This window comes from Pezoporus occidentalis, unplaced genomic scaffold, assembly GCF_034315485.1.
Source record: "Pezoporus occidentalis ecotype Australia unplaced genomic scaffold, CSIRO_AGI_Poc_V1 ctg98, whole genome shotgun sequence".
NCBI lineage: Eukaryota > Metazoa > Chordata > Aves > Psittaciformes > Psittacidae > Pezoporus > Pezoporus occidentalis.
The window spans coordinates 3,337,524-3,365,413 of record NW_026916347.1 but is presented as its reverse complement, the minus strand read 5'-3'; the positions used below and the strand labels follow the sequence as shown (position 1 = coordinate 3,365,413).

General features: G+C 38.3%; 1 long non-coding RNA gene across 1 annotated transcript; it reads right to left on the bottom strand.

The window, feature by feature from the left end:
* Nucleotides 1-431: 431 nt before the first annotated feature.
* On the bottom strand, nt 432-26,870 carry LOC134157593 (uncharacterized). Its single transcript, XR_009962385.1, has 3 exons — nt 26,723-26,870; nt 2,114-2,184; nt 432-1,547 (listed from the first exon to the last, which is right to left on the bottom strand). It is a non-coding gene; the product is annotated as an uncharacterized LOC134157593 (long non-coding RNA).
* Nucleotides 26,871-27,890: the final 1,020 nt, after the last annotated feature.

Genomic DNA, 27,890 nt, shown 5'->3' with positions numbered 1-27,890 from the left:
CATCACCTAGATGGAAATTTTAATTGACCATCTTCCTTCTACTTCAGTAAATATGAAGGCATCTGTCTGCCTTTCCCTGGAGGGGAGGAAGATATAAACATATTCAATTCTTCTAATCTTACACAGTGTATTGTAGTGATGTACTTAACTTAAATTTTGTCCAAGAGGCAACAAGTGGTAGCAAATTTCTGAACTAGAATACCTTGGTTTATACTCTTCCATTTACACTGAAGAGATGTTGCCATCTGAAGTTTTGGCCAATATTCTTTTTACTAATGTCTCAGTTAGTCCCTGTTGTCTTTGACAGAGAAATATTCTCAGTATTTATCCTATTTAAGCCCCAAATATTACAATAGGTACACAGGAGGTAATCGATCAAGAGGCTATTTTCTTTGGGTTGTTGTTTTTTTTTTTACATACACACAATATGCATTGTAATTAAAGATTTTTAAAACTTTAATTTCCAAACAATCTTAAGGTAGCTTTTACTTACAGTAACCTTACTAAACTTTACCAGTGATGACACTATTAATACCACCTAATAATTCATAAACTCAGAGGAATGTTTACTTTTTAACCAACCATCTGAACAAGAGATTTGTACATTTACATGTTTTTATGTGTGTGTATTACAGGAATAGTTATAAAATACTATACTAGTATCTCCTTAATAATACATTGCTTCATAATATATCAAGAATTTCAAAAGAGCTAAAGAGATTAGGAAAGTATTAAGTTCCTTGACAGGCTTAAGGTGGTTGTAGATTCACAGGTCATGTCTGCAGTCTTGGGTCATTCTATCAGTACCTCAGAATTTAGTTGTGAGGGGTTGTATAGGCGTCTCAAAAATACTCATGCTCCACATTCACCTACCATTTTCATCCTCTCAGTGGCCATGCAGAAGGTTGTGTTCAAAACCAACACTGTTAAACAAGTCATGAAATGGTTGGAGAATGGATGAGAGTCTTTGCTTCTGTTGATAGTGCATAATTCCTTATATAGATGGATAGGAAGTAAAAATGCTTTTGAAAGGCACTTGGATGTTTTTAAGGATGCTAGTGAAACCATTCTTCATGGATTAAAGCATTTGTCTTTTCCCGAGAGAGATCTTCATGATGTATTATTCAACTTCTCTAGCTTTAGTACCAACAGCAAATCCAACATTAGGCATTGTTAACACAGTAATTACACTTTCCACTTCATAAACCAGCATGTCGTCATCTTGAGATCTGTGCCATCTGGAGGGCCAGCTGACAGCATAGTCACCTGGGATCTGGCAGGAAGCTGAGCTCCAATTGCATGTCTCATTCACATTGCATTATACAAACAAATAACAAATTTTGTCAAGCCATTCATACGGCCTTGTATTGAAAACAAATTTTGTCAATTAAACCATGAATGCTTATTCTTTAAAACAAGAAATGAATTATTCATGCTTTGAATAGTCCTTTTTCCAGACTCTGTATCTTCTCATCTAGAGTGACTAGAAGTAGCCTCGAATCCCCAAGCAAAGGAAGGCCTTGCATTTTGCTATTGTTTTGGTATTCCTATTAGAAAATAAGATTTTTAAAAGAACCTGCATAACTTCAGAACAGAAGCCACTTCTGAAACTGGAAAAAGAGTACACAGGCTGGATTATATATTCTAGATTATTATATTCTTTGTCAAATACAGATCTGGAAAATAATACACCCTGCCCTGAATCCCCCCTCAACTTTGCAATCTTCATGTCAATAACCAAAAAATTAACAAATACTACTGACAAGTTTGGAAAATTGTTCTAAGACAGTTTGACATTTCTGTTCATTTTTAATAACTACATGAAAAATTATGATGATAACTACTTCCAGTAGGATAAATGAATTAGTAACTATAAAAACAAAATCAGAGTCAGAATTTGTCAACTGATGGAACAGAAATGCTCTCCAGCATCAGCTGTTATTATGCACATTCTGGTAAAGCACTTCAATTTCTCTGCATATGCATAATTGTTTGTTCCTATAACTTAAGTCACTATGTGTTCTAAGTACTGGCTGTACTTATAAAATAATTGCACACAATGAATCTTTGCTTTAGAGTTCTAACTGATCAATGCCAGTAAAACCATTCTTACCTTTTCAAGCTTTAGTGAAGACCAACTAATTATTTCCAGCATTCCAGTAAATTCTGACCTTTTCCAAAAGCCTGCAAAACATCTGACACCTTAATTAAACATCAGGAACTACCACGACAAGTTAAATACTTGTGAAAGCAAGATTTCAGAACCAGGCAGGTCAGATTTGCATTACAGAGAGAGCTCTTCGCTGGGATTGGAATTTGGACACAAATGAGTAGGCAGAGGCATGCTTTGTACAAACATACCACCCAGAAGAAACCAAGCCAAGGCACTAGCATTTTTGCCCGCACATATGCGGCTTCATCAGGAATTCTGTGAGCACAGTGATGTTGGTTGTGACTTAACTGTTTACCCTAGGGAACAGAAATTACAGATAAAGATACTGTAATTTTCCCACTGTCATCCACATCACATGCAAGCATTTCTCTTGGCCAAGGAGATGACTTTCTCTGCAGAATTCTGCAGAAGTTTTGGGTAAGGCGGTCTGCTGACATCTTGCACTCCCCTCTGATTCTCAGTGATATGATTTAGGTATAATTGCTTTTCCAGCCCTTGAGCAACCCAAGCTCTAAGGCTTCAAGGCCACAAAAGAGGTGAGACTGATTACTTATTCTCTTACAGCAATGGCTCTGCAACACAGAGCTTGCACTCTTTACAATGATCCTGTATAATGACTTTATTTCTTAGCATAAGGATTTTCTTCCTTGACATGCTACTGTGATTCAAATTCCTCTTGGAAAGGGGGTGGAGAGTGTGAAACATAAAAAAAAAAAATATAAAAATCACTGGGGTGAAAAGCAAGTATCACAACTTCTACAAATTGCTGGAAGCAAGCGGATGACTGTAATATGTTTTACCCAACATATCCATTACTGACTGCTCTTAGAGACAGCCCTAGGGAGCCATATGGTTCTCTGCACTGAGCCTGTAGCTCTATCTATACCAAGAGCTTATTTTAAGTGCAAGATGTTTTCAGTTAAGCAGCTATTATCCCAGAAATTATTCTACTTAACTCTGTTGAATACTAGAGTTCCTTGCTGAATCTTTTTAACCTGAAATTTCCCCCTCAAGGAAAGGAAAATGAGCAGTCTATTATGTTTTATTCAATTTAGGTAGGGGGAGGGAAGAAAAAAAAGGATCACTAAAACCGATAAAAAACATAGTGAATAGATGGGGATTTTTGTTTGCTTTTTGATTATGTGCACTATACAAGTCTAAAATTAATTCTTTAAGAGGAAGGGGCAAAAAGACAATCTAGTTATGTTACCAAATAGACATCTCTATTGCAGATTAGCACTTGGTGAATAAATAAGTCACAAAAAGACTCTCAACTGTAAGTTAAACATTCTGAAAACATTTAGTTATAGATGTGATAGAAAACAAACAGGAGAAGAAAAAAAATTCAGAGACCTCAGTCCTCCAATATATTCATTAATATTGACATTTCCTAAAATATTTATTCCACCAGCTCAGGCCTTACTTTCCCAATAAATAACTTTTGTGTTCCTAATCTTTCTTTGGCATCAAGACAAGCAAGATTACTCATTAAAAATAGAGAGGACTGCAGTCTTGGGCAGAAAGCAATCATTATATTAAACATTTACTCAATATTCAAATCAAGAGTAAGGCCTATAACAAGGCAGGTGCCAAAGAAACATGAAATACCATTGAAGTTCTTAAATTCCTTACAAGTTATTGATGGCTGACCTACTGTATGACTGAAAAAGCCAAATTGACTATTGACCCTGGATAATCTGGGCACAGATATACTAAGAATATCTCAGATGTTAGATCTAGTGATTTTTTTATCAGTGAGGACTGTGGTGGAGAAAGATTACTGGGGAGATTTAGAGAGAAGATGTGGAGAATTATTCTGGCAAATCCCAGAAGCCATTAGACCTTTTCACAGGTTAACTTTTACACTGTAACTAAAATCTGTCCAACACAGTGTACCATGGATGAGGGAGGGAAATCACATTACAGCCAGCTCTGCAAATTCCATTAAGACAGTCATTGCTTTACATTAATAGTGTCTATTCAAAGAAATAACTGTTTGGATAATGGATGAAAACAGCCTTAAATTACACTGAAGGTTTTTTATAGAGCTGTGATTTGCCACAGTAATTAAATTTTACAAGAAAAACCCACTACATTTTACAACAACTAGATGGCACTGTACAAATAAACTGTTTATCTGCTCATTAGACTGAGTTTTCTATTTAAGCAATTAGTTATATTTAGAAAAATAATTGCCAATCTTCATGAGAAGAATTTAAAATAGGATTTTTTTCTAAAAAGAGATCCTTTTCTAAAACAAAGGCTAAAATAAATCTCCTCTAATTTCAACTATTGACATAGAAATCTCAGCCTCACAGAACTCAATGGCAAAATTCCCAGGTAACTTAGGCAAAGCCAAGGTCTGATTCATGATGCCAGCATTCATTAGTGGGATTATATAAATTTCTCCAAACTTTGACTTCTTTTAGTCCCTCTACCCATCACTGTAGCACACCAATATAATATTTACAGCAAGAAACCCATTGACATTGTCCAAAACATAGTGGATTTTGATTATGCTCTCTTTCCAGCATAAGTAAGCAAGAATTCCATGTACTTCACTGGCAGTGTGGCTCAGCATTTTGTAAACTGCCCTTTAATAAGAAGGGGGACAACATAATGAATGAACCACCAGAAAGCCAATTTTCAAAAGCCTTCAAGGAGTAAACTGTACAATGGAACGGAGTGAAGTAAAGCTGGCACTTCTGAAAGGGCCAAGATTAGCTAACATTAGAAGTACTTCTTAAAAATAGAAATTCATTGTCTCTTATTTTTCATCCTTTGCTCTATTTTATATAGGTACGCATTTATGCATATAGTTTAAATTATTGCCTAGTGAGAAGTACAGCAGATATAAATGACAAGATCTGGTGCCTATGCACAGGACTTGTGGGAACCTTAACCAGCAGACAGTTCCCCTTAGAGTCATCCCTGACTAGTTTGTTAAGTGCTTGCCATCTTAAGCAGGGATGTTTTATTCCTTATTTGTTTTCAAGTTACATGCCGCAAAGCACAAAACATGCAGGAGGTAACCAGCCTCACATATTGTAACTCCTAACACACTGCCAAATAAAAAAGTTAAACTCCAGTCTAAAAAGAAAAAAAAAAAAAAAAAAACAAAACATCAATATAAAGCCTAGAAAGGTAAATAATGGCCTCAACCTAACGCTGCTTGATAAACCCAATCTCCTCACACAAGCCTGCTGTAGAGCTACACCAACCAGGTCCCCACAACAAGAAACAAATGAATGGGCTTTGTTGACAGCCCTGACTTTTGGGTACAGGAAGAAAATTCTTGCCAGAGTCAGAGGGAAATGTACCTCTCGGTGTCACAACCCTTATGAGAAAAACATAGGGCACCAAATTTGGAGAGCTAAAGCAAACAGGGAAACACAAAGGATTATTCATGGTACTGCTACATTTATATGAGCAGCTTATTTGCTCCACAGATGAATAAATATGGATCAATTTTAAGCAGAAAATCCTTGCTCACTCTATTTTTGCTCTAATCACTGTCAGTGGCAAGTTTCCCAGAAATATAAAGTCGACCTTTCTGAAGGTGCCACTAGTAATACTGCTGTCCCCAGGTACCCAATACCCAAAAGTCCCTCAATTGAGACAGTCATGCATATTGACAGACATGTAAGTTCAGTTCCTTCCTCTGCTTAACTAGATTTGGTCCCACAACCTATCTAGTCTCAAAAATGCAGTGATGCAGTGAAGTTTCTTGGCAAAGTCTCCTTTCAGTATCAATGCTTTGCCTTTATACTTGCTTACCTTCCCTAAACACACACAGAGTGTGGCATGCAGGCCAAAGTCTGTAGGGAAATAAATAACAGAATCAGTGGAGCAGAAAGTAAAAACCCTGTGTCCTACCTCAAGACCTCATCCTTGCCAGCAGGCTGAAAAGCTATTCTTCTCTTGTTCTACCTCATCAGCTATTTAATTTTATAGAAGATCAGACAGCTCTAACAGGAGGTTAGGATGTCCTCCTGAGCAGTGGAAGGACATTTGCTAGGTGGGTACTTTCACTGCAGAAGAGGACACAGCACAACAGATATATATACCTTAGTTGTGGAACAACTCATGCTGGTGCATTTGCAAGAGAAGACGCATCATGAAACCTGGGGTTTTACACCATCTTAGGACACAAAAATAGATTCAAATCTGTCTTGAGCAACTGCCTTTGATTTCTTTTTCTTCACCACACAACAGATACAGGAGTGGCAAGGGAGGAGGAACATAATTTATTCCCATAGCCCCACTCACAGGACCCAAACAGATTTCTGTAATGAAACAAAACTCAGCTGGGTCTGTTGAGATCTCACAGGAAAGCTGCAAGCCAAGGACTCTGAGTACACTGAACGCAGTTTTATGGGAAAGAACAGGCACAGGCCTGTGAGCTAGAAAGTTGCATCCGCATAGAGGCTACACAAAGGCTCAAAGAAACAGCTTGCCTCCTACCAGACAAACCACATAAGATCGCTTTGGTTCACTAATCCTTTTACAAACCATATGCTTTCAAATGCAAACACAGTGGATGTTTAAGGGGAACTCTGCTAAAAGTATCCATAAACCAAATACTTCCAGATATTATGCAGATTGCAAATTATTTGCATTTTGATTGACTAATCAGCTTCCTGAACAGAGCTCTCTATATGCTATGATTACTGTCTTGATTGGAATTCAGCTTTGCCAACCTCCTCTATTTTAGTAAATCTATACATTTATCTTGATTAACAAAGATTCTGGAGCTTTTTCTGTTGTTATGATTGCAGAATTGTTTTTCCTTTAAACCAAGTTAAAAAAAATTTAAAAAATTATGTGTTGTCCAAGATTCGTATGATCTTTTACTTGATTGTATTTAAAATAAAACAGTCATATTTAGGCTGGCAACTGCTGTGACACATTCACAGTTTGAAAGCCATCTAAAAGGTTTTATTTAAGAAGAGTGAATTTTCACTTCATGCTTGCTTCTGTTCTCAGCCCAATTCTGAAGGCCTTAGACTCAGCTCTTGTCAGAAAGAAGAGTGTTAATCTAGAAGCACTGTTGTTTTTGGATGACCTTCTGATCTCCTTGAAAAGCAATAGCTTTGAAGGAATGATGGGCAGAGTGACAAGCGTTCAAAGTAAAATGGAAATAAAATGAGAGCTCCTACTACCTCTAGGCATCAGGAGATCCAACAGCAAGCTGCACTGAAGAGCTTAGCAGCTCTGGTAAATGCGTTTTTGTTGATTCATCAAAATGTTCCCTGCTGTTTATATTGTTTATTTCCCTGAGAAAAGTTCCCATCATGCCAGAGTGAACACCAGCTGAGCAAAACACCCCGAAAAGCATACACTGAATCTGATAGAGCATCACTGACGAAGTAGCAGTGAGAACTGTACCATTCACGAAAGGCAAGAACTCATTTTCCTAATGGAAAAAAAGATAACATTTATGGTTTAATTTGCATTTGTGCAACGCATTAAGGCAACATGTAGACACCCTTTCTCCTATTGATCACCCAAGTTACAAATAAATGTATAAATCAGTAGTTTAATGGTACAACTGTGATCAGCTCTCATGGATGTCAAACTACCACACATGGCCTCACATGGGTGATTCCCCATACCCACTAAAGCAGAATTGCACAGGAAGGATAACCAGCTGCAGGAACAGAAGCAGGGATATTACCATTAATGCACATTTGATGTACATTAACTTAAGTCTGTGCCCAGTAGTAGAGGTGGATGTGACAAAGCAACAGCAGGGTTAGCAAAGCATGAACCCAGCCCTGCAATCTTAAGAAACGTGGGGAACAGACAGAATAGGTTGAAGGGGGTCTCGCACAAAAGTGTTTAAAACCAGAAATAGCGTGGTTTTATTTTTGTCAGGAAAGAATTAAATTAACACAGTCAATTTATAGTCTGAAGGCGGGGTTCAATTCTTCTACCTAGAAACTAACAGAAGCACCACACTGAGTAGACAGCTTTTATTCAGAAGAAGTCAAGGAAGTTTTTATGCTAATAAAGGAGAAATTTCAGGGGATTTTGTGATTCCTACTTTGCAGGACGCACAAATGCAATCAAATGCATTAAAAACTGGATCATTACCCAAGAAATGAATATACACCCTGATGTAATCTGCCCATATCACCAGTAATTCTATGCATGCTTCATTTTCCACAGCACAGCCTATGACCAGTAGACCCTTATAACTCTCCTTTGCATGCCACAAGCCGGCAAGCTCTAACTTTCGGATTACTTCCTGTGCTCTCATCTACATGAGAGCAGGGCCAAATGCCTCAGTGATGACACTTGAAAAAAAAAATGGAAGAATGAACAACTGAAAAAAAAAAAAATGCTAAAAGCAAAATATTTTCATGAGTTTTTTTCCCCCTTTCTCTCCAGTTAATACTGAGGAACACATATCTGGCTTTCCTCCCAACACATCATTATTATGATACAAATACAGCAGTTAGAAAACACCATATTCTAGGAGATAATTCAGAAGGGGAAAATATACACTGCATGTAAGGAAAAGCCAATTAAGTAAAAACTGAGAAAATAACAAAAAGTTCCATTCTGAGCAATTAGAAATAATACATTTGACACTGAACAAATTAGTCACAGAAGTAAAAGATAGCCATTTTTTGTTGCAAGAGAGTTTTTAAATGCGCTCTCAACCATCTGCTGTCAGTATATGACCCCTAAAGTTCAAGAAAATCCTTCCAGGACAATTTTGCTACGTGCTAGTTAAGTTACAGATACTTTAACTTTTACAGCATACCTGGATTCAAACACAAGTGAAGCTGTCACTAAACTGTTTCACAGTTGGGTTGGTTTTATATTATCAAGATTTAAGTCTTCTTCCTTCCAAAAAGAGATGAAAGTTTTCATAATCTTTGCCTGGGAGGTCTCCTTAAGGCCACAGCCAATTAAGATTAAAAAAGCCTTTTCGGATGACACTAGTAATGACGTGGAACAAAGCAGCCAAGAAGGCAAACAGAACACTAACTGTGGAAGTGTAACTTGTGTTAAACAAAATGACAGACTTCTGTTTATTAACACTTGTCTGCACTTGGAATTCTACCAGAATAGTTATTGCAGAATAACTGTTTTGGTTGAAACTAAAATAACTATTCCAGAATAATTACCAAAGAAAAAGGTCTATTTCCAAACCCAAGCAAGATCTCAGCCCTTTGAACCAGTTTAGCATGACAGAAGATGTAAAATTTTTTATTTATTTTCTTTTTAACTCAATAAACCTTGCACACCTCCCAGCACAAGATCACCATTCCATCACAGCCTTTATTTATCCCCTGATATAGAATCATATAACAAGTAGTGGGACTTTCTGTAAAGGCTTACAAACATGCACAAGCCGAAAATATGAAACAGTAATTTCAGTTATATTGCTGTATATTTTCCCCACCAACTTTGAATAGTCTCTGAAGACAACCTATTAAATGACAGAAGTTGTGCCAACACGGTCACTCCTGAAAAGAAAGATTTACCAATGACTCAGTTGGCAAACAATACCACAGTGCTAATGTTGCACTAAATGATCCCAAAGAAACAGAAGCACCAGTTTACAACCCCCTCCGGTATATTCTACAGTCCAAAAAGTACCAACTTTATATTGAAAAAGTTAATGTGACTGTCCCTAAAACAGGATGCCTTGAAAGACACTAAAATGACAAATTCTGCCTTGCAATTCTACCCTACAAATGCAATGTAGTCAGTGAAAGGTACTCTGTTCAATTCAGGGTGCCATTAATTACTGGTGCCAATGAGGCAGGAAAAACATACCTTCTGTACCATAACCTCTGTATCATAATTTGTGGTAAGCTCTACAAAAGGAAAACAAGGGGTAGACCAAGTAGAGGTTCTACAGTGAAACAGTCTAACCTTTGAAAAGGAAGGGGAAGAGTAAAGAGTAGAAGAAATACAGGTTTCAACTGTCTAGTCTGAAAAGCGTATCTTGTATTGCACTAAGGAATCAAATCTAAAGCATGCTGAAACAGCCATTGAAAAACATCACCTGGATGAGGAGATTTTAGCTCTGTTGCAACTCATTTTCAACTCACATGTATGTTCCCAGGGAGAGGGTCAGCAAAGCAAAAATTCATCAACAAATCCCAGACTATTACTACATGATTAAGAGTTTCAAAGTTATTTGAGCAGAAATATAAGCCTATTCAATAGATTCATAGAACCAGCAGGGCTTCTTTGTCTTCACTCTGGTCTTGACTCACTTTTAATATCAGTATGCACATTTGAGTTCCAGTCTAATGGTAATAGGCAGGCAAGTTATTTCAGGCTTCAATACCAGGGCTGAATTTATCTGGGACACTGGTGAAGGCCAGCTGGCTGTCTTCCTTGTCTATTGTTGTTTCCCTTTACACTTACCCCTTTGCAGAGAAGGATACAAAAAATGCATATTCATTGTCTAATTAACTATCCCACCTTTTCTTCCCTCAAAAGCAATAAATTATACAAGAATCAAGGTCGGTTCTTCTGGAACAGACCAGCACTCAGCAAATGGTGCCCTGAATAACTGAGGCCCCGGCTGTTTAAAATAGAAACACAGGCAGAGCAAGTTAGTATCTCTTATTTTGTGTGCTCATTTATTTTGCTCACACTTGAGGCAGCCCTTGCTCTTAGATATTTGCTATTTTGAACACACACATTTTCAAGATGCACGAAGCACTGATGTTGTGGTAGAAGAACAGAAACAAAACTTCACTGACAGAAGTACAAAAATCCTGCAATTATGTCAAGTCAAAGCCCAAACCTGAAATGCAGTATTCTACTGGGAAATTATTTTTTAGTTTCAATTAAAACCTCTGTACACTACTACACAAATTTAATTGAAGAAGTCAGAAAAACAACAAAAATGCTATTATAAACTTAGAAAGCTCAGAGGAAAACAATTCTCTGATGAAGCATAGTTATGAAAATAGTTTAAAAAAAAAACTTATAACTAAGAAAGAGACAAGTTAAATTATTTCAGAAAAGTTCAGTGTATTCTGCTGAAGGGAGAGTGCATGGTTAAAGCCAGCACAGTAAAGATACACATTTTAATAAATTTTTCCCCTCTCACATCAACTTTACTGCCTCTGCAGTTCGCTCTAAGGCATTCTTCTGTTCAAGTGAAACTACATTTTTTTTCTGCCTCTTTAATATTAGTCTTCATTTCTATTCTAAACACAGCTAGGCATCAACCACAAGTGGGGCTACATTGTGCTAGGCATCACAGACAGAGCAGCAGACAATACAGGAGCTCGCAGTGCAAGCATATGAGAGAAATAGGATGTGAAGAAAGGAATGTAGAGTAACAAATGCAGTGAAAAACAACACCTGTAAAACTAGACGTTGCTATGAGCTAAATGCAGCTAAGAAGGCAATGGAGCCATGGGAAGTGAATGCAATTGAGTGGAAAAGGAAAGGCAAGGAAACACAAATTGAAGCCAAGGTAAAATGTTCAATTCCTGACAATTCTTAAGCTCATAATCATATGAGCTGTAAAACTGCAAATAGTGAATATAAACCCTGTTTGCATACAGAAGCTAAATCTCAGATTATCCAGAGTTCCTATTAATCTTACCAAGTTCATATCTATGGAAGCCTACCTCTGCTCAACTGACAACTAAGAGATAGAATGGTTTGGGCTGGAAGGGACCTTAAACATCATCCAGTTCCAATCCCCCCGCTACAGGCAGGGAAGCCTTCCACTAGACCAAGTTGCTCAAAGCCCCATCCAACCTGACCTTGAACACTGCCAGGGATGGAGCAGCCACAGCTTTCTGGGCACCCTGTGCCAGTGTCTCACCACCCTCACAGGGAAGAACTTCTGCCTTCTATTTAATCTAAATCTCCCCTCTTTCAACGTGAAGCAATAACCCCTTGCCCTGTCACTACATTGTAAAAAGCCTCTCTCCAGCTTTGCTGTAGGCACCCTTCAGGCACTGGCAGCTGCTCTGAGGTCTTCCCTGAGCCTTCTCTTCTCCATACGAGGATGATCAGGGGGCTGGAGCACCTCCTGTATGAAGATGGGCTGAGAAAGTTGGGGCTGCTCAGCCTGGAGAAGAGAAGGCTGCATGGAGACCTCATAGCAGCCTTCCAGTATCTGAAGGGGGCCTATAGGGGTGCTGGGGAGGGACTCTTCATTAGGGACTGTAGTGACAGGACAAGGGGTAATGGGTTAAAACTTAAACAGGGGAAGTTTAGTTTAGATATAAGGAAGTTCTTTACTGTTAGGGGGATGAGGCATTGGAATAGGTTGCCAGGGAGGTTGTGAATGCTCCATCCCTGGCAGCGTTCAAGACCAGGCTGGACGAGTGATTTAGTGTTAGGTGTCCCTGCCCACGGCAGGGAGGTTGGAACTAGATGACCTTAAGGTCCTTTCCAACCCTAACGATTCTATGATTCTATGCTGAAAAAGCCCAACTCAGCCTGTCTTCATAGGAGGGGTGCTTCAGCCCTCTGATCATCTTTGTGCCTTCTTCTGGACTCGCTTAAACAGCTGCATGTCCTTCTTGTGTTGAGGGCCCCATAGCTGGATACAGTACTGCAGGGAAGGTTTCACAATAGCAAAGGGGGAGAATCGCCTCCCTCAGACTGCTGGTCATGCTCCTTTTGATGCAGCCCAGCATCAGAAAGTCATACTCACAGCATCCAGATTGCTTGATAAGTTTAGTTTTCAAAGATTCCTACTTTGAACAATGTAAAAACCATTCGAGCAGTTATTTTTGCTAGTGTTTTCACAAGTTTCTCCATCATGAAAACTGTTTTCTTATCAGAAATGAACTGCTTGTCACTCATTGTTACAACTGTAAAACTGTTCTAAACAGGTTATAGCATATAGTCCTAAAAAGAGAAAAAGAATGGTTTGCCCCTAAATTTTGAAGCACACAACACTGTGGTGTTGTGGGGTTTGACAATGACGACGACAGATGATGACAGACAACAACAAAATAAAATTAAGAAATTTTAAAAAACATACACGTACACGAGAGCTGGATCATGGAAACAGCGATTATAGTCTTTTCCATGCCAATTTTAAAGTTTGAATGAGAATGGTACAAAACTCTTCCTGTAATCAACCTGCTATTCTACAGCTCCCTGTGAAGGGACTTGAATAATCCAACTAGTTTCACATCTGTGAGCAAGACCTCCTTGCCTGCATTAGCCTTTCCTCAGAAATAATACTGTTATCAGACCAGGCAGGAGAAAGTCAACAGAGGACATGAGACTTGCTCTGCCTTCTTGGTACATACATTATTCTTTGTTTGACACTTCCTATTTCAATGGGATACCACCTACCTGAAGTTACTAGCTACATCCCTTTTTTAAAGGAGGGAAGTTTTATAACTTAATCAGAATTAATTGTTCTTCACATGTATGCTCAAAACTCAGAGGCAAAGGCCAGAGCATTCTCATGCAGAAAATGCTGAAACTGAAATATAAATCAAGTAAGCAAAACAGAAAGAACTCATGTAACAAGCTACTTTTAGAACCGACGAAATAATATGAAAGATTTTTCAAAAGCTTTTGTTTTAAATAAAATAAACTCTCCCAGGATTACTTTACTAAGGGGAGCAAAGTCTTTTCAAGCCTTCAGAGTTTATTGCTTTGCTGTTTGGCTTAGTATTGTGTTGTCTTGTTTGATTGGTTTAGGTTTTGTTGCTGCCACTGTTTTTAATAAACATACTTATGTATCCTTAAAATGCTAAAGATATACATCCATGTTGAAATTCTCTAAGACTACAGCTAGAAAAAGTCGATTTCTTCACAGTCAAAAGTTTAAGAAACAAATGGTTTTCCAACTGCCTCAGCTGTATCAGACTTAATTGAAAAAATCATTCAGTAATAGCCCCGTTCAACAGACTCTGTGGTTATCAATTAATTTCATGGTTAAAGACAGCAGAAAAAGCACATCTGAACCAGAAAAGGATTCCAGTGAATAGAACGGAATAGCGCATATCTGTACCAGACATGAAGCCAGATATCCAGGCATAATAATTAGTGGTATTTGCTGATATTATAGTTGTAGCTACTAAGAGAAAATCCCAACAGAGCAGAAAATAACTTAGAATAAATTCATCTTATTCAGGCAGCACAGGTTAACTTTAATTACTAATTAATCCCCCAAGAACCTTACTTCTTCTGCTCCATGAATAGATAATCCATCATCATTTAGGATTCTTCACTTGAATAAACGAGAGCCTTATTGCAAACTAGGGTGAAATATTATGTCAGGTTTTTTCCAGTACTGTATGGGTGAAAAGGTTGATTCTGAAGTTAAAACTGCTCATTCTATTTTTCATTTATGACATTTTTTTTCCAAGTTACTCCTAAAAATGTTATATAAGTTTAATGTCAGCCATTTTACTTTGTCAGATTCCTGCCTTGCCACAGACCAACTACTTGGAAAATTTTCAAAACTTAAAAAGAATCTAAATTTCTAAATTAAACTATGTGGTAGATTATTTTTTTTTTTAAGCAGCATTGCTACTGATTATATCTATTTTTAATGCTATGGTGTTTGAGCCAAAGCTATTCCTTAAAAATCATTGTCTTGATGAAACGCTGGTATACCTTTCTTATATTTTCATTGTGTAAACTACAAAGCGTAATAGACATGCACAGCCTATCTCATCAAACAGGGAAAAAAGAGCACAAGCCACATCCAGCCCCCCTTGCCAAGCAGGTCTTCACATCTGAAGATGGAAAATGTGCCATTGCATAGAACTTTCCCGGCATCACTGAGTCAAGTCTTGGGGGAGGGAGGGAAGTCTGTAGGCTATAATCCTTTCTTTTTTTTCTTTTCAAATTCTTCATATAGATTTGACTCATTTTCCCAATATGTTTCCAAAGCAGTTTTTTCCCGGATGGTTGGAAGGGGTACAATTGTTGAGCCATTTGTTCAGCTCAGCTGTGCAAGTCTATTGTATTTCACTGGTTATTTTCAGCAACAGAAATGTTCTGTGTTTGTCTTCAGAACTCCAGACAGGAAGCAGAGAAGTGTTTAGTAAGGAGTATTTGTCAAGACAATGACAAGCGTAACATGATCTTTTTTTCCCACCTCCAAACTCCAGCGTTAAGCTCTTGTCTGATCACACAGATAATGAAAATCCTAAATGCATTTCCCATTCCTGTCCAATGAACAACTTCATTTGCTAATACATTCTGAGCCGTCAAGTGTAACTAATCAGAGGGTACATCCTGAAACTTTCCAGATGACTGTAGCTGTCTGACATATACCTGAAGTGACAAGTGTGACATTACATTTCAGCATCAATTTAAAAAAAAAAATAAATAAGATTTAAAGGCAAAACAGTCAAAAAAAGGAGATTCCTGTGTCAAAACAGCTACTAAGAGCAGGATAACATCGTAATTAGAGAACTGTTTCAGGAGACAATAGGTTACAGCTTTATACATGTACCTAAGGTTATAGCTTTACGTGTGTACTTATAGAGCAACAAGCTTTTCCCTTGCAGTGTAGAGATCCACTACTTTTAAATAGCCATTAGTTCACTTGTGAAAGAGAATGAGAAGCTACTCAGATATATGCCTTCACTGCTGGCATCAACAGAAGATTATACTTGCATTTATTGACACAGCTGGGCTTAGAGCAGCTGACATCTGACCTGTGGAAGATGCACTATAGACACTGTCCTCTATTAACATCAGGCCCAGTTATCTATACACCATAAAATGCAGACAGCATCACCCTTTATTTATGAAGGGCTGATGGAAAAGAAATCCAACAATAATAAAACAAAACCCCAAAAGCAACCAAGACAACCAACCAACAAAAAACCACCAAAAAAAAACAAACAAAAACCAGATAAAAAGATGCCTTTTAAGAACAAAGAGGAAAGTCCACTGTATGGAAATAAAACAGCAACCACAACCCCATTAATAGTTTCTCCAGGGCAAAACTTTAGAGACCTTTCATTATATGGATCACGGAGAGCAAAGGCAAATAGAGTTTTAAGACAAAGCTTAATATTACAGGTTTTGATACTCTCGGTAGATTCTTCAGGGAACTCTCCAGTTAATGAGCTATTGAGTAATACAATCAACCAAAATGAGGAGGAAAAGCAGCAGAAAATTTGAATTTCACTGCCTTCTGAAAAGGTGCATTTTCAGGCCTACTTTAAATAAAAAGAATGAGAAGTGAACTTATGAATTTTGTCATATTGAGTTTTCAACTATTGTTTCCAAGGAAACAAAACTAATAATAACAATAGAAGTAAATAATCTATAGCTCAGAGCTAACAAAATGCAGCAAGTGAGCTAGGAACAGCAAAAAAAAAAAAAATGGCAGCTTTTGTCCCATGTAATGTAAGAGCAGCTCCACCAACAAACAAAAGAGAGCAGGAGGAGATAGGTGGAAGAACAGATGACTGAACATGACAACTGAGAAGGCAAAAGAAATAATTTAATGTGGTGAAAAATATGGCTGGTATAGAGATGAAACAGTAAGACAGATCATAATTCAGACAAGTGATCGACAGGTGAAAACCAGAGTAGATAAAAAGAGCTGGCTTTAGTACAGATGAGAAGTAACCACAATCAGAGTATATCTTGGAGTATGAATAAACCACAAGGTATTAGAGATGAGGTCATGGTTGACATATTAGTTCATTTCCACATCACTTCTACTGCAGCCTAGTCTAAGCTCACCATGGCTAATTAACATGTCAAGGATACTAGCAAGTGATGCTCTGTTGTGATAAAGCAGGCCTTCAAAACAGTAACTCACATCACAGATGTCAACTTCACAGCCAGCTTCATTACATTCTGCATGAACATAGCTACTAGACAGTGTCCATCTTCCCCACAACAGAAACTTTATTCACCTCATCCCAAGTCGCATACAGAAGCGGACCACCCCCTTTAATTTCTCAGGGAAGAGAGTCAACAGTCTGGTAAAAAAAAAATAAAAAAAATCTTTCTGGTGTATTGGTCAGAAAACCTCTCACAACAACTTCCTATTAACTCAGAGTAGCTCTTCAAGCAAGTTTTGGCACCAGTACTTTACTTACCTTCGATAGTACTAATCTACTGTCTACTGTATCATTCTGAACTTTATTTTCCAGTTTGTGTCTTATGGTCTATTTTTCCTTGAGAGAGTCATATCAAAGAGTTAATTCTCCTTGCAAGAATGTAAGATTTAAAATAATGAGATGTGTAGGAGGGAGCTGAAAAGAAAGGAGTCTGGAACAGCAACATGACAAATGACTTAGACGATCTCAGTGGAATTGATACTTTGTAACTTACTAAAAATAGGTACCAGAGAACAACTTATTTTTAATGTTAGCTTTTATAGATATGTGCAAACACGGAAGTTTTGTGTTGTGATGCTCTTATGACTTAATTATTGAGTCACAAAGCCCTTTAAAAAGTATTTTAGAATAAGCTAAAAGAATAAAAGAGTATTCACATATGATGGTAATCATTCCACATATTGGCTCTTCATCTTATTATCTCCTACATAAAAATGAAGCAGAGGTGGTTAAAAATTTCTGATAAGGTTAAGAACGGAAAATACTGACAAAGTGGCAAAATGCTGAAATATTTCCATGCAGTTCCATTTTTTCATGTCAACAGCATCATAGCACCATAGTCTTCTGGAAGAACATTAGCAGCATGGAAGCAGTGTGAAAGGCCAAAGCTTACCTTGGGAAAGGTATAACAAAGTACCTACTTGTTCAAGGAGACCACCAATAACAAGATGGCTTGCAAAGATTCTACTAACATCTTGAAGGACCATAGCCCTGCTTTCACCATGCTTTCTTTGCTCGCTCAGGTCAACCAAGACTCGAGACACCAATAAATACTATCTCCTGACTGGGATTAACATTGCTATCCCTTCTCAGAGCAATGAAGCAATGGATTTTAAAGGTTAGTTTCAGACTGATTAAACATAGGATTGTGAATAATGCACAATTCAAAAAAGACTGGATATGAATTGGAGAAGACAGAATAGAAATTCCAGGCCAAGAGAAAATTGAACCATCATGTTATAAATAGATACTACTTGGCTGAGAGATGCACTTACTCAACAGGGCTAAAATCCAGAGTTATGGTAGTAAGTCACTTCATTGGCACATGAGTTGAGCTAATATGTTATAAAATTATACAGAACACCCTTCACAGGAAAAGAAGATGCATATCACTGCAGAGACCCTCTGCTAGAGATGCCTAGAGCCCAAAGGCTTGTAAGACTGCCTCTTGAGCTTGCTACTGGCAGGCAAAGAAGCATTGCCTCATGCATACAGGGGTCCCAGGTTTAAGTATGCCTGAAAATAACGGGGCTTGATGCTGCGGAGAGGGACATCCAAGAGAATGAGCTCTGGACACCAATAGGTGTCATGAGGTCATCATTTTACCTAGGTGTACAGTCCCAGCCTTTCAGGTCCTTCACCTTTTACCATCTCATTACTTTCTCCTGATGTACAGCTCTTAAGCAGAAGTCCCCTAGGACAGGAGATGGAGCTATTTCATAGAATCATAGAATTGTTAGGGCTGGAAAGGACCTTAAGATCATCTAGTTCCAACCCCCCTGCCGTGGGCAGGGACACCTTACACTAAATCATATCACCCAAGGCCTCGTCCAACCTGATCTTGAACACTGCCAGGGATGGAGCATTCACAACCTCCCTGGGCAACCCATTCCAGTGCCTCACCACCCTAACAGGAAAGAATTTCCTCCTTATATCCAATCTAAACTTCCCCTGTTTAAGTTTTAACCCATATTTCTGGTATGAAAGAAAAAGGAAGGATCTTATTTCCTCATTCATTTTAAGAAGACCAAAATTTCACTTAGTTTACAATTAAAAGAACCTTCCCAAGTAAGACCCAGTTGAAGTTCTGTGATGATTAAATTTAAAATTAAAAAAACCATTTCGTAAGCTACTTCTGTGCAAAACTGCCAACTGTTATAGCCATGTTCCCAGTTCTATTGGGACTTATTTTTTACTTCAGCAATTTTCATGAAACACCCATTTTTTTTCATATTCAATTAAATTGAGGTATTGTATATTGAGTACAAGGCAGTAACTTTAATTTTGCTTTACATCATTACGTAAATGTAAATGAAGTACAGTTCAGTAGTGTTGCTTACTCAGAATTCATCAGGCACCATAAGACCATTTAGGATGAAGAGAGCTCAAGGGTGAACTAAAGTTTTTGGAGTATTTATTAGTTCTGCAGGTCAGGCAATCTGTGATTTTTGAGAACTTTATTCTGAGGCATAAACAGCCTCAGATGTGAAAAATATTAGAGGCACTGCACCTTAAAAGACAGCAGAACTAGTCTCTTGGCAAAGAGCCATGGCGCTGCTGCAGTGGTGGGAAGAATTGCACTGGTGGATCCTCAGATATTCTGTAGCTCATAGAGATCACTGTATCTCATAAAGGTACAACTGCAATGCATGACAGACTTCCCACCCCCACCCCCCCCCAAGAATTATCTATGACAATACATGGATGTAATAGAGGTGATGGGAAGTTCTTTAGTGACAAAGCAGAGCTGAATGGTTCTAAGCAGGTAATTTACATACAGGGTATAATCAAAGCAGAAAAAATAGTGCACTTCAATCAGCAATATACAGGGAATATGAATTGTAAAAACAAGTATTACCAACATTTCAAGCAAAATATAACAGCTTCTATTGAATTACTTATATTTCCAAATTATAAAACTTGAGCACTTCTTCTCAGTGAGGGTGACGGAACACTGGAACAGGCTGCCCAGGGAGGTTGTGGAGTCTCCTTCCCTGGAGACATTCAAAACCCGCCTGGACACATTCCTGTGTAACATTATCTAGGTGTTCCTGCTCTGGCAGGGGGATTGGACTAGATGATCTTTCGAGGTCCCTTCCAATCTCTAGCATACTGTGATACTTGGTTGGTATTAAAAATGCACATATACACACGTACACCCTCTGCATTAGCAGGCTGCCCTGTTCTGCATTTCAGCAGTTACAATGGTATAAAGCATAGCAGCAGTTTTTTCCCCCTTTTACCTCAGTGAAACTCTCCCTATTTTCTTGTTCACTTTAAATATGACTATTTTTTTTTGCCTTTTTTTTTTTTGCTGAGGAGCTCAAGTTTGGCTTAAATAGCTCAAGTTAACAAAGCTTTCACAGCAACACTGCCAGAGCTTTCCCCTCACCCCAGACCCAACAGCCTGTTGCACCTACAAACAAGACTAGAGTGCCAAGCCCTTCCTAGGAGCACTAGGAGGACTTCTCTTACCTCCTACTCCTACCTCACACAGCTGATAAAGTTTATAGCTTTTTCCCCAGCTACATTGCAAATGGTGCTGGCAGTTGAAATGAGAAATGAGTGCTCTTAGGTAGTACTGATTTACAGAAAAAAAAAAAAGTCAGAAAAGGGGTTACTGATATGAATCTGAGCAGCTTCATCCCAAGAGGAAATGCAATCACTATAACTCCACTTCCTAAACTTAATTAGATTAATTTTATGTTTAGTAAGAATTTTTTAAAAACATCTACTTAATTCTCTAACAATCCTGAGCAAAACCATATGTATATTAAATTCATACATTAGTATGCAATATCCAGAAAGTTATAATGATGATGATCTGTCTGCTTCCACCCTACCAGCACACTTGAAGGCACCTAAAGGTTTCCACCATTAGCCCATCAGCATTCTAAGGACTCCTGTCATGCAGTTAGGTGCATATGCATATGGGCATCCCAAAGAAGAAAAGACAGCATAGGCTGTCAAGCTAACTATGTAAAAACCAAAACAAATCCATAAATGCTTATTTAAGAGATAATTAGAAGTATAAATAAATACGTAGCAACAGTAGGGTCAAATATCATTTAGAATCAGAGCTGTGAATACTGCAGTTACCTAGGCAACATCTGCTTCTTTTTCTATTTAGGTTTTCATCCATGTAAAGTGACCAAAAAAGTAACTGAGGGTTTTCTGAAATTATTCAGATGTTTTTAATGGAAGCCATATTATACATGTCTGTATATATATAAAGTATTATCTTGAGGGACAGATGTCAGATTTTATACACAAAAACATGCATTTTAAAAACTCAAAACACTCTTTCATGAATTAAGAATGATAAAAGAACTTTAAAGCACCTGAAGTTAATGCCTAGGCCAAAATACTCAAACTTACTTCAATACAGTCAATAACATTTGAATTATTTCTGTCTTGAATACCTAAAGCCAGTTCATGAATCAGTTCTACTTCATCTCAGCATTTTAGATTTCTCCAAAACTAAAAAAAAAAAAAACCCCAAACCAAGAAACAAGATTTCTGCATCCTGAAAATCTTTTAAGAGCATCCAAGAGCATGGCAGGTTGGCAAGGCTTCAAAATCCAGTGGGGTATATGCTGAAATATTTCAGAGTTAATGAATCTGTCAAATCAACCACTTCTTGTGGCATATGTAATGGAGTATTCTACACAGAGAAATTCTATGATTGAATTTGGTTTCCTTCAACAGCAATATTTACTATGATTAAAATCTTTAAGCTTAAAAGAAAGTGCTCAAAGGCAAATTTGTACCCAGGAAGACAGATTACCGCATTAACTGAAATTCACTAATTTGCTCTTGCCGCAAAATGAGAAAGTAGTTATCAGATTGGAGCAAAGAACAAAATGACATTTCTGGGACATTAATCTTTACGAGATGTTAAATTACTTGTAAAAATCTCAAGAACAACAAGGGAATTAGTCAGAGTTATTTTCTCAAGAAATGAGAGTGACTGAGCTAATTGGATCATATGACATACAGAGAACATAATTCTTCAGTAAGTTTGGTGAATTAATCGGTGAGGTTCAGTAAGGAGAGCTATCTTGTCATGGACAAACAGCAAAACTAGAAAACACTATTTCTGTCCTCTGTTAATTTTGCTCATTTCATTTTGAACCTGGTCTTGAGCAATACCTTGGGATCCTGAAGGGCATATGAACAGGATAGTGCATGGGCTTCTAGAGCAAGGTGAAAGGATTTCACTGCATAAATTAATAGGAAAATAATCCTACTTATATGGAAAATAGAAGCAGCTAATTCCATATTGATATTAAAAAAACAGAACAAACAGACACACCACCCTTCATTTATACCTGTATGGGTGATATCAACCCATTTGGCTAATCAGTGCACATATCCTAAACCCAGGATAATCAATTTCTTGTCTGGATGCACTTCTAAACCTTAATTATTCATATTATCCAAATTAGAGGCTATTAAAGTCTTCCCCCAAACACTATGAAGTGGCTTTATTTTGCTGTTATGAAGAATTGACACATTTGTCCTTTTCATCTTTTTGAAAAGATACTTTGTTTGTTACCCAAGTGCAAATTATGGGTTTGAAATTGGCTTGTAATTATTTTCCAGTAGTCCTGTTCCACTGTTTGCTGGTTGTTGACCAACAACTTTTCTAGGTTATTAATTTTTTTTTCATAGTAAGAGTTCAAAAAATTCTTTCCTTGCTAGGTCTGTTTGTTATGAGAGGAAGATGCTTAATGAGCTGTCTCAAGAAAACAGTGTCAAAGGTTAAAATAACACTAGCCACAGCAACAAGACTTCTGTTTCGGAGAAAAATGGTGGCTTTAACAATTGTTTTAATAGCACATCAGAAGGAAAAGGATACTTGAGGAGGAGTGGAGAGATGAGGTGGAGGGAGCAACTTCCCTGTACAACCAAGTCTATACAAAAGGAACCATGACCCAGGTGGTGAAGGTACCCATCTGCCCTCATCCCTCTCCATCTGCAGGTGCACTGCATCAGCTGACAGCACATCAAAGCCACTACAAGCATAGCAATGTCTAAAGACAGACACTTAGCACCTTTCCTAACCTTAATTTGCTTGCTGCTCAGATTCACCATCTAAAGCTAAGCCACACAGGCCTTGAGGAGCTCTGCTAAACCACCAGCCTCCACTGTTACTGCCAAAGAAAACACAGTGCTTCATCTTGGCTAATCTGCTAACATTTCAGAGATGCAAGTTTTGTCTATACAGACCAAAGATCCAGCACCTGAATTGCAACTGCACCAAAATGCATAGTGCTTATATATAAAATTCTCCAGCCCTCAAGAATGAGAGGACAGTACTTGGGACCAGCCAGGCATAGCCAAGACAGCTACAGTTCAGTGTAGTCATAGTATAAGACTGTATTTTTGACAGAATACGGAGGAGAGGAATTGTCAGCTCCTTCCATTTAAGATGGGAGTGCGCATGAGCAAGGTGAGATATTTAAGAATCGCATAAAAATCACAACATGGTCACAGTTGCAGTTTAATCACACAACAATGATTTAATGGATGCATTTTCTTACAGGTGTGTAAGATATTCCATTTTACAGCACTTTCCCATGCAAAATGCTTAGACAAACAGCTCTATTATCTCAAAATTAAGGCTACCAGGTGATATTTAGTACTGTTCCAGGATGCCCAAGTTAACCAGTATTCAAGTAGAAAAACTGAATTTCCCTTTAAAATCTGGTCCCTTTAGACCATGTCCAAGAGCATTTCTATTTCCCACCTCCTCCTACTCATGGAAATAAGCCTCTGTACAATAAGCATCATAATCGTATTGATTCACAACACCATCAGCCCACGTTACACTAAGGCTTCCCAATTACCAATTATTACATTTGAGGTCCTACTGATCTGTGTTTTTGCCATTGAAGAGGATCTACAGGAGGCTCACCTCCACATCTCAGCAGCAAGGACTTGCAGCTAGTGCTTAAGCAAGACACCCTGCGTCTTCTTAGACATCAAGCACATAAGCACAAAAACATTAAATTTCATTTTATCCGAGTCTCACAGCAATGCCATATAATCTAAACCAATCTGGTAGCACAGCTACCCTCTATACAATTTCCTGCGTGCACCCTCTTTGGCTGCCACCAGCTTCAGAGGGCATAGGTAAAGTTGGTCAAGTCCCTCTTACCTCGGGGCTTTCAAATATTTCATTCTTGCTGAAACTGAAACTATAAATAAATACAAGGTTCTACAAAACAACTTTTACTACGTTTAATGACAGAGCTAAGTCAGATCTAGTCAAGCAACAAAGCCTTTTGCACACATGTGTAACCTGCAGGCAAAAACATCTTTGTAAAATCCATCCCTGTCCCTTCATGTGGAGGCAGGGATTTCAGGAAACACATGTACAGCTCTTGGCCATATCTCTTTTTTTTGTACCACTTAATGTCTCAGCAGGTTTTGCTTTAGCCATCTGCTTAAAGTATCATCCATGGGTGTCATGATGAAACACAGCTAATTAAGTTCAGATTCTGAATAGGAATACTTAATTTCATAGTGGCAGGGGTCATACATAACAGACACAAAACCTACAGAAAGCAATCGTGACTTATTTTGCATAGCTGACTTACAGGTAGAGCTGTCCTTTTGCCCAACCTGCCCAAAGTTTTAATTCCAGCTCTTAGCTGTTTGTACTTTTGCAATTCATTTCTTACGACACTTTACGAGAAAGATGGCAGAGGAGGCATAGATGGAGAGGTGTCATAACTTTCGTGTTATGTGTTTCAGCTATCACCTTCAGCATTTCAGACCACCACATTTCAAGGGAACCATTGTTACTCCCCTCTTGAGCTGTTTGCAGTAGGTCAAAGGAATTACAAAATTAAACAGGTTTGACAGAAATCTTGAAAGACCACACAAAATCATCTATGAATCCTCCAGTTTCCCAAGTCATTTACACTTCATGCAACTGTCTCAGACACATTTCTCCCAAGTGTTTGTTTCAAGAGGGTCCCTACATCTTGTTCCAAGACAGTCTTTATACAAGCAAGCACATGAAGTAATTTGCTCAAACTCACCACAGGCTGCTTGAGCAAACCTCAGGGTCACCTCTCATGTAGGCAACCCATCATTTGGCCTCACCTGATCCACCTGTGTAACATCAGGCCAGCCCACCAGCCCATAACCTCTCCTTCTAGCTTCTACATTCAAGCCCTTAGAAGCACAGGCACAACAACAAGCTAAAAAATCTCCATCATTTCATGCCACTTTTACCTTGTCTGCAGCACTAGCAAAAGTTTCTGCCGTATATTAAAAAGAAACTAATAATCACTACATCTACACCAAACTCATCATCACACAAAAAGAATGACCTCACAACCCTGTGCATCAATCTGACTGTGGCTGAGCCTCACAGTTTGACACTAAAACTTTGCTGTGCTAAATGACAGCTTTGATTATTTCACAGAATGGTTTTGGCTGGAAAGGACCTTAAACATCATCCAGTTCCAGCACCCCTGCCACAGGCGGGGACACCTTCCACAAGACCAGGTTGCTCAAAGCCCCATCCGACCTGGTCTTGAACAGTGCCAGGGATGGGAGAGCCACAGCTTCTCTGGGCAACTTGTGCTGGGGCCTCATCACCCTCAAAGTGAAGAATTTCTTCCTGATATCTGACCTAAATCTCACCTCTTTCAGTTTAAATCCATTCCCCCTTGTCCTGTGGCTACCCACCCTCATAAAAATTCCCTCTTCAAATTTCTTATGGGTCCCCTTTAGGACTGGAGGGTTGCTGTAAGATCTCCCCTGAGCCTTCTCTTCTCCAGGCTTAGCAACCCCAACTCTCACAGCCGGTCTTCATAGGAGAGCTGCTCCAGCCCTCTGAGCATATTCATGCTTCCTCAGGACTCTTTCAAAAAAATCCATATCCTTCTTTGGGTCTAAAGATTGAAATGCAAAACATTTGGTAGTTGTTTAAAACTGTAGGGCTTAATTTCTGAATTTATAGTCAAGACTTAGAGAATTTTGAATACAGAATTAATCCTTTAAATTAACTAGTGCTCTGAATAGAAACGCTGTAAAGTTATTGGAGGGGATGGAAGGAAGCAACTGTACACACGTGTGCAACCTGCAGGCAACTTGAGAGTAAGGCTGCAAAAAGTCACATTTTTCACATTAAAATACAACATGTCTGAATTTTATTTGGAACAACCACACAATTGGTTTCCACCTACAATTATATGAGAAGAGGCAAACCAAAGAGTTCTGTTTAATATTTGGTTAAATTCATATCCTTTTATGTCTTAAAATTGCCATAAGATTTACTTACACATTTATAACTTTGCTTGCTGAAATACAGACAAAACCAACATATTGCACTTGTGAAAATCCAAAGATTAACACAAACTTAATGGAGTTCTTAGTCAAGTATTCACCTTCACACCACTGAACATGCAGCTCAACACACTAGGAAAATCAGTAGATCTTTTTACTGCTGCAGAAATAACTATTCTTTAAAACCACTCGGTTCAGTTCTTATGTAAGCAGAGCACTCTTTGAAGTGAGATAAAGTTTCACAAAACACAGGCTAAATAAAGATCAGAGAACCTGGAAAATCTTTGGTATTTTTATCTCTTTCTGAACCACAGAAGATAAAGCCTACATCAGAAGTCACTTCAATAACCTCCCAGACAAACAGCAGAAACACTTTACAGAAGAGGGAAAATATTAACCTCTCAAGAAAAAGAAGATTTAATAAAAGATGTAAAGAAAAAAATAAGCACCCAACTCTTACCTAGCAGAGGACTGAAGTTGCACTGGTTCATTCAATGCCTTCAGCAAGCAGAGTCCCAGACTTGTGCTCTGTAGTGCAGACCTCCATTAGCACCTGCTCCTCAAAGCTTTCCTTTTCCACCCTGCATAGCACAAAACAGACACAGCAATGTCCTTCTGCCCAAACCCAGAAGAGCAATCTACTTACTGATTTCAGCTGTCCTTAATATGCCTCAGGTAAGTTATCACCACCAATGCCTGAACAATGCAGGCATCAAAATACCCTTCAGAGACACCTGTAAATTCTCACACCTTTAATGAATTTACCTCAGTAAATGCATCTGCTGAGAGTCCATAAGTAGTAGCAGAGCTTAGTTCACTGCTTATGTGCTAGAAGAACTTATATTTGCCTCTAGAAATTTGTCATGTGAAAGACTTTTTCAACTTTTATAGTTTTGCACTTTAAGACATGTAAACAGAAAGACTTCAAAATCACACCTTAATCTCTAAATAAGCTGCACTTTAATGTAATTGAGTTGTTTTGTCAAAGCTGAAACGTTTTGTTCCTGTATTGATGCAGCATGTTATTGAATAAAGTATTTCTGAAATAATACAAAATAAAACCCTGACCTCAAACTCAAGGTATTTCTTCCCAGAAAGATTAATTGAACAAACTGCATCTACCGTAAGTTTTCCATCCCTCAGCTGGTTCTTTCTGAGAAGGTTCTGACAGCTCACCAGTTTGGAAGGGAAGGCAGTGCAGGTCCCAGCACAATATCGCTAAGTTTATTATACATCTTAGGAAGACATTTTGTCTCAAGACCAGAAAAGTCCATAGGTCTCAGCTTGTAATGCTCACACCCTTATCTCATCCTGGGCTCCTTGGCATGCCAGCCAAAGCCACCGGGTTTGAATGTGGATTGCAAGCGCATAGATTGCATGGCAGACAGGATGCCTTTAGAACAAAGAAGTAAGAATCCCAGGGAAATTCATACCACCTAGTTTCTCTACCTGAACTTCGGCAAAGTTCAGCTTTAGAACCAAGGTTTGGGATTGCTTATATTGATAACAATATGCTTATTGTTACAATTAACCCTTAACAATAAATCCTGTGCCACATCTTGCCACTTAAGGGATTGCCAGAAACAGTGGGAAAAGATATGTCAGTTCCTGACACTGATTCAAAACTG